We start from the raw sequence: 8,875 nt of genomic DNA on the forward strand, positions 1-8,875 counted from the left end.
ACAAAGCACCAAAGTCCACTAATAATTGATGTGAAAATTAATATCCACTAAGAATTAATGGATATGAATATTGAATGTTGGCCCACATGAAAAGAAGTTAAATCCTATTAGTTAGGATTCTTCGTGAACTAGAGGCCCAAGTGATATTTTGTGAAATCCAAATGAAGATTTAAATGACAAGGAATGAACCTCACGAAAAATGGAAAACACTTAAGTGGCAAGGCCCAAAGACAATTCAATCCATGAAAGCACTAACAAGCCTAAAACCTTCTTCGTGGAAAATCACACATATTAAATCAGATGAAAAACATATTGTTCGTATGGGGTTTTTCGTGAGGGAACCAGACAAAAGGAGATTTGTTGACTAAAAAGAGTTCTTTGTTGACTAAAATTTGAAAGCGTTTTTTCACAGGCAAGGATGGATGTGTCAGTAGGTAAAAGTTGGTAAATTTTTCCTGTTAAAGCAAGATCTTTTCCTAAACACAAGGAAGGTTGGTGAGATTTACCTTTTTCATTTTTTTTAAGATTATCCTTTTAAGATGATAAATTCCGGTCACTTTTTCCAGCCAAACAACTTTACCAGAAAGTTTTCCGAACACAAATGTGCTAGAAATTTTAAGAAAAACCTAATCCTTTTATGAAATTAAAAAGGTTTTTAGGAAAATTTTTAACAAAAACAAACAACTTTTTCAGAGATTTAACACATATAACCTTCAAAACACACACATTTTTCTGAAAATCCTTCAAGAACAAAGTTCGAGATCTCGACACACGGCTAGGTTTTAACAAGGATGAGAGCCAAAGCTCTGATAACACTTGTAGGTCCACTAGTGGAGGATCTAGTTAACCGTATCCTTGTTACCGAACAAACCCGCAAGTGCGGAAACCAAGCGGGTATGAAACCGAGCAAAGAACACAAACAATACAAGACAATATTCAACGTCAGTCATTTGTCAGTCATCTTAGAGAAAGAGAGCAAAGAGAGTTAAGTGAGGAGAGGGAGAGGATTGTGTCTTTGTGAGGTGTAAGTGTGTAGGTGTAGGTATTCACACCTAGGGTATGTGTGGGTTAGGCCTAAAGCCCAATATGGTGTTCCTAGTCTTTCATGCATCCCAGATACGTTTCTAAAGCCCGTTTTCGCACCCGAAATTCATGGAATGTCGTAAAATGTTTGTTTAGGGTCAGAAACACTTAGAATTATGTTGGAAGTCGGTAATTGACGGTTGCGTTCGTCGGTTGCGTTAGAATCGTGTAAGATGTTTCGGTTGTTGTTTCAAGCCCGTTTTTCGATCCGATTTCAACTCATGAATTGTTGATTTGCGAGAAATCTGCTGAACTGTTGATACAGTTTTGTGTGGATGTGGCTCTGTTTGGTTCGGCTCAATACCGACGTCGCGACATTCCTCCGTCGTGGCCCCAAAGATCGACACATGAAGCACGAAGAGCCGTGAACTGTCATCACCATGATGATGTCATGTGAATAACTTATCCATGCATGTTAGATATGCTTGATCGAATACTACCATGCATTTCAACAACTAATGCATATTGGGCCTTGCATCTCACTAATATCCTTGTACTGTTGGGCCTGATATCCACGAAAAACATGACATATTTCGTGGATTTGATATTTCTTCAACATCAACATAAAAAAAAAAACAACAACGAAGAACATGCTTCACCTGATGATTCTTCGTTGGTTGGTGTATCGGACGAAAGATCCCAATCTTTCATGGATTCATGTTCTTCGTGGGCCTCCTTTATTGGGCCCAGTATCCTTCTCGTAGGGTTGTTGTTCTTTGACTATAAAAGGTCACTTGCAGAACAGTTAGAGCTAGGGGCGGCAATTCTTGACAAGACTCGTTAACCCGACCCGAACCCGACACGAAAAAACAGGTTTGGGTCGACTAACACGACCCGTTTAAAAAAACGGGCCAGGTTCGGGTTGACCCGTATTAAAAACGGGTCGGGTTCAGGTTAACCCGTATAAAAACGGGTTGACCCATTAACCCGTTTAACTATTTAGATAAAAAATCTTTTATATTTTTGTTTTTGTTTTTTCGGTTTCTATTTTACATGGTTAGTTATAATAATGTTAATTTTGACACATTATATTATTTATTTATCACACTCATACTAATCATTAAACATGTTATCGTTATCGATAACCCGCTTAAAACCAAAAAACTCATTTATAAATCGTCAACTTATATCACTCATTTAAAAATATGGGTTAAACGGGTCGGGTTCGGGTTTGACCCGAATTAATATGGGTCGGGTTAGGGTTGAAATCTTTGACCCAAATAATAATATGGGTCGGGTTCGGGTTGAACATTTCAACCCACCAACCCGCCAACCCGTAACCCGTCAACCCGCCAACCTATCAACCCGACACGATTGCCACCCCTAATTTGAGCCGTGGCTCTCTTCCTTGTTAAAACCAAGTTTTGCGTTGTGTTTTCGAGTAAATTTCTAAAAGTTTGTTGAACATTAAACAAGGCTTTTCAAGTTTTTGAAGCAAAATGGGTTAAAAGTTTAAGAAAACATCTTGTTTTGCGAAAAATTTTCCCAAAAACCGTGTGTAAACACATGGAGACATGTTAAAATTCAGTTTTTCTTAAAATTTTTGCAAAAATCTTGTTTTGCCAATTTTTCTGGTGAGGTGTTTGGCCGGAAAAGTAACCGGAATATACCCTGTTGAAAAGATAACCTTCAAAATATTTTGAAAAGTTGAAGTTTCCAATTCTGTTATTAACCGTATCGTATCTGGATATGCACAAACCTTCTTTCCTTAGTCAGGATCCAGATTCTGCTTAAAATAGTAACTTCTCACCAACTTTTCACAATTTTCAATTCTTGCGAAATATATAACCCAACGAAAAATCTTTCTGTTTTTGTCTTATATCACGAACTATTGGTCTTTCGTCCAATCATACATTTCACAAAAAATTCATTCATGAAACATTGGTGTTTGTCTTATTCTACGAAAGAGTGGACTTATTACTTTACTCTTTCGTGGACTTTGATTGGATTTCCATTGGGCTTATTTCGTGGACTCACTTCCCTACGAAACATACATGTTTTTTGTTTCTTTCTCACGAACAACCATCTCAAAAACATCAGTTATTATTGTCTTAATGTTTGTTATGTGCGTAATTATAAACCGAAAATCACACCATCTCTATCTCACGCATACACACTTATTTTAACATATTTATCTTTATTGGATAATCACTTCATTTATAGGTATGACGAGTAATGGATCTCTATATATGGAAAACTGTTATTCATAAAACTCTAGATTTTGAAGATAGAGATGGATATGGAGATTCCGATGAACAAAATAGAGAAAATTTTCAAAATTTGGATTTGAGAATAAATACGGAGACCCACATATAAAAGCTCTTACTTGAACTAAAATTTAATTATATCACATTACATATCTCTGTGTTGTATCATATCACATCATATACTATTATATAATATTATATTGTATCTTATCATGCCATATTATCTTAAGTACATTATCATAGGATATGGTTGTGTTATCCTACACAGTCTTCTAAATCTAGGATGAGTAGAAAGACAATGAATTGTAAAATATACTACAATTGATTGTAAAATATAACATAATGCCGCCGATGACAAAAGACACAATTAGTCGCAAAAAAGACACAACGACGAAAATAAAGAAGAAACACGATGCCGAATAGAAAGATATAGTGATCTAAAAAAATTCTAAAATCTACAAGCTAAAAATTTAAAAGGAAAAACCTAAAATCTAAGATGCTAGAGTTCAACATAGTTTTAGGAGACTACGCATTTAAACGTTTTCTCATGTATAAAACGGATATTATATTATAGTTATAGCAAATTTTTATTATATACTATTAATTTGAAACATTTGTATGCATGTTTGGTTGTAAGCTGAGCTTAAATAGTTGTACATTAATCAAATATTTGTTGTAAGTTGTGCTTAACTATTTGGTTGTAAGTTGTGCTTAAGTGGTTGTACCTTAATCAAACATTGGTTGTAAGTTGTGTTTAAGTTGTTGTATCTTAATCAAATATTGGTTGTAATTGTGCTTAAGTGGTTGTATCTTAATCAAATAATAGTTTCATTACCTTACCAAATTCAATCTGTTTTGTATGCATGTATGGTTGTAAATTGTGCTTAAGTGGTTGTACCCTAATCAAATAATGGTTTCATTATCTTACCACATTTAGTCGGTTTGATCCATTCAAAGTTGTGTTGTTTTATTTGTAAATTATTATTATTTATCATAATTTAATTAATTTAGCCAAAATCTTGTATAAATATATTTTGCAACATATTGATGCAATGGTCGTTGTAATGTATGCATTATGGTTTGTATAGTGGTAATGATATATATTATATATAGATTACGATGAACCTGTCAAACGAGAAAAAATATACATGGGTTCATCGTAACGCGCGAGTCCTAGATCGACTTAGTTATTTTATTCTATGTTTTACGTTTCGGTTTAATTTCTTGGCATTAACACCGCAACTTCAGTCCGGTGGTCACTGATAGTAGTATGACATTAGTGCTCGCCCCCGCCGCAACGCGGGGTCCTTAATACTAGTTATATTAAACATATATAATGGATGAATATTATATTATAGTTGTAGTAATTTATATAAGAAAGAACTATATTAAAATTCATTTTATTTAGTTATTTTATTTATTTTTATAAATAATATTTAACACGTTGTTTTTATTTTCCTCTACTTTATTCACTCTATCATTTTCTTTCAATTTTCCCTTTTGTTTTATAAAGAATATTCACTCTATCATTTTATTTCAACTTTTTATTGGTATCGTTTTTATTATCCTTGGAATTATTCACTCTATATATACTTGTTACCTTCTGTCGAATACATATATAGCGCCCGTGTAGCACATTAGAAACCCTAGCTGCCGGAACATACTCCTGTCATCTCCCCCTCTCAACTCGACCAACCATCCGAAATACCACACCGATGTTGACATCATTTCCGGCGAATCGTTCTGGAAAACACGACTCTCCTCCGCATGCGATAACGTTAGTTTAAGGTAATTACATGTTTGTTTCGTTTCCTGGTTCCTTCTGATCTTGAAAGGGTTTATTTGCGGATTTGAATGTTTATCTAGAGAACAAAAGGATCTGGAGATGTACAAAAAAATTATTTGAAGTTACAGTAATGTTTTTAGTGCTTACTTGATTTAACTGAGCATTGTTTTGTTAACAATTAAGAGTCAGGTTTCTGTAGAAAACACTCTAATTACTATAATAATCTATGTAAGCATAACGAATTTACCATAACATCTTAATTGTGTTTTCATTTTTTCTTAACTCAAGTTTTCTACTTTTGTAAAACACATCTATTAAATAAGGATGTAAGCCAGGGAACATTTGAGTGGTGGGTGATATTTCTTTGTATATATACATATGAGTGGTCGATGAGATATCTATACATTGAATCTGTATAATCATAAATGCAATCTTTCTTTGTTGGCAAATTTCTTAAAAGAAAACACAAAGATTGATGTGCTATTTATCTTTCCTGGGATCGGAGTATGAAATTTTTATTTGAATCAGATCCACTGAAGAACGTTTCATTGAATCAGGTTTCTACTTGACAAGTCCTTATTCAGAAGAATCTTCTGGATCAACACTAAGTAGCTAAAAAAGCTTATGGGTAACGGCTGCGTATGAAGATTACACTGGGGATTTACATATTCAAGGACACATTGAGGGATGGTCATAGATGGGTTGGAGGTTGCTAAAGTAATTCCAATTGACCATCCAAGAATAAGACTAAGCTCATGCACTGTCTGCAAAGTGGTTGTGGCACTTTGTGTTGCTCACCTACAAATGCTTCAGCCGTTGAGTTGGATGCACAGGTAGTTTCATGTTTGGCGTTGATTTACATGTTATTGAGTCGCACTTGTAGCAAGTTAATTGATTGCTAGTTACTGTCCGTTTTTTCTCAGGCAAGAGCCGTGTAAGGAACATTATATCTTAGAAGATTATACTGGGGATTTCCATATTCAAACACACATAGTGGCCGAGATGGTTTGCTTAGCTCATCGAAGAGACGGGGTTCTGGTCCGCAGTAAACTGTTTCCCGAGCTAGTAAGTAAAAGTCAGGTAGACCAGCTTCGGTCGTAAACTCAAAACTAGGGTCAAAATTAGCTAGCAAGTAAAACTCAGGTAGACCAGCTTCGGAAATATATAATTGCTTACTTGCTAACACGAGGCGGACTTCCGTAAAGATTACTGACAGCAATGCGATTGAACTCATTCACTGTCTGCAAAGTGATTGTAGCGTCTTTTGTAGCTCACCCACAAATGTTGCACGCGTTGATTTGGATGCTCAGGTAGCTTAAGAGATTCTATATTGCTATGGCAAAACACAATGTTACGAAGTGGTCAACTCACTGGAAGGAGTGAGTCAATGGGGGGAGAGACGGTTTGTTCAACAAGCTTGAACAATCTTCCTTCTCGTAATTGTCTTGCTACAAATGCAACCATGTTGATTGAGGCCCGATACTACGGTTTTTGTATGGAGTCAGATGCAACCAACTCTGCAAAGAAGCCGAGAGGAAAGACATGGTGAATTGGTACAGGTGTGATTGTCTGGGGCCCATTTTTCCATCTCGATACCATTGTGTCAAATGCCATGAAACATTCTTCACGAGTGTTGAATTTGAACACCACAAGAATTCTACTTGTAAAATCAAACATGAGGTTGGTAGCAGCTTTACTGTCACCGAGTCATTGTCAGAGCCACTTTGGGGGAACACTCATCATATGATAAGGCGGCTGATGATGGACTTATTGGATATGGAAGCTGCATTACCTGATGGAGCAAGAAGACGTTCAATGGAAAGCCCCAAATGGAGGTCTGCGTGGTGTGTGTTTGTTAAATCTGCTACAATAATATACGAGGTATGATGTGTTCTTGGTTAGAGGTATATTAGATAAATTACATAAATCGTTTGTTGTCTGCTAAACTAGCGGAAGTCGTCCATCAAAGAAACTATATAAGACCAAGAAATTCCTGATTACAAGAACATCAAAGTAATCGCATCACCCGTTCCAATAAAGCCATGCCATCATGAAGATCGTGAACCATCACTTATACATTTTTCTCAATTGCTGGCAAGAGCTGTGTAAGCAACATTTTATCTATGAAGATTATACTGGGGATTTCCATATTCAGACACACATAGTGGCCGAGATGGTTTACTTAGCTCATCGAAGAGAGTGTGTTCGATAAGCAATCATTCCCTCAAGGAGGTTTACTTAGCTCAAGGCTGTCTTCTCATGCAGTAGGCAACCTTCGTGAGGTGCATGATTTTTTCTGTTGTTTCAAAGACGTTAAGTTATTGGATGGGAAGAGCAAATTACATTTGAAAAGCTTGAACAAGAGCTTCAATGTCCTTTTGCAAGACGGGGTTGCAAAATCACCAATCCTTGGTAATTCTAGAGATGTACAAAAGAATATTTGAAGTTACAGTTATATGTTTAGTCCTTACCTGATTTGTATTATTAACAATTAGTATTTAAGAGTCAGGTTTCTGTAAGCATAAATTTTCATTTTATTACTCAGTTTTTGTACTTTTGTAAAACACATCTATTAAACTTGGATATAAACCAGGGAACATATGTGTGGTGGATGATATTTTTTTTGTATATACTTACGTATATACATATGAGTGGTGGATGATATATCATTACATAGAATCTTTTTATAATCATAAATGAAATTTTTTTTGTTGGCAAATTTCTTAAAAGAAAACATAAAGATTAATGTGCTATTTATCTTTCCTGGGATCGGAGTCTCGTATTTATTTGAATCAGATCCACTGATGAACGTTTAATTGTCATTAGACACCAACCTTATTTACAAGAATCTTGCTGGATAAAAACCAAGTAGCTAACAAAGTTTCTGGGATGGTCATAAATGGGTTGGAGGATGCTGAAGTAATTCCAATTGACCATCCAAGAATAAGACTAAGCTTGTGCACTTCTGCAAAGTGGTTGTGGCATTTTTTGTTGCTCACCAACAAATGCTTCAGCCGTTGAGCGTTGATTTACATGTTATATAAGTCACACTTATGGCAAGTTAATTGATTGCTAATTAATGACCGTTTTCTCTCGGTTGCTTTGCTGGCAAGAGCCGTGTAAGGAACACTCAGATACCGCTGCATTATGATAGAACCCAGAAATCTAACAAATGTAACTGATAGATTTAACCGTTGGAAACTTAAATATTGTAAGATAGAAGATCTGCCCGATTCGAGATGGGTTAATCTCTAAGAACAAAGGTCTAGATACCCATTTTAGATAAAGTAAACATTGACAATTCTCAAAGCTAGATTAAGAATGTGCATACCACCGTAATTGAGATTGCATATGTTCGATTATTTGGTTATCATGGATGCTAGATCCGTTATTGTTTCTCGCCATTGAATTCGTGTCTATAAAGTAGGGGTGTTCAAAAAACTCGTGGCTCGCAGCTCGCTCGAAAAATGCTGGAAGAAAGCTCGGCTTGAAATCGGCTTGGTTGTAAGCGAGCCGTCTCGGCTCGGCTCGGTTTGTAAACAAGCCGAGCTCGAGCTTGGCCTGGCTCGACTCGTGAGCTCGTGAGCTGACTCGATAAGGTTTACGTCCTTCATTTTTTTTGTTCCACATGGCTTAGAAAACAAAAACTAAGGGAGTATCTCCCCTATAAAATAAGGTAAAGACAATGTACAAAATTAATTAACTATTTATACTTGCATATTTAGCCATATGGTTAAATTAAATGGCAATTATAGTATAAAGTATAACCATGTCAACTGAAATTGGCAACTGGGGAATG

The 8,875-nt window shown here is 35.8% G+C and overlaps 1 long non-coding RNA gene across 1 annotated transcript; it reads left to right on the forward strand.

Annotated features, from left to right (window-relative positions):
- The first annotated feature begins 4,908 nt into the window (after nucleotides 1–4,908).
- LOC110879284 lies at nucleotides 4,909–7,006 on the forward strand. The gene is made up of 3 exons (XR_002558598.2): nucleotides 4,909–5,078; nucleotides 5,634–5,909; nucleotides 6,000–7,006. It is a non-coding gene; the product is annotated as an uncharacterized LOC110879284 (long non-coding RNA).
- Nucleotides 7,007–8,875: the final 1,869 nt, after the last annotated feature.

This window comes from Helianthus annuus, chromosome 9 (assembly GCF_002127325.2).
Source record: "Helianthus annuus cultivar XRQ/B chromosome 9, HanXRQr2.0-SUNRISE, whole genome shotgun sequence".
Taxonomy (NCBI): Eukaryota; Viridiplantae; Streptophyta; class Magnoliopsida; order Asterales; family Asteraceae; genus Helianthus; species Helianthus annuus.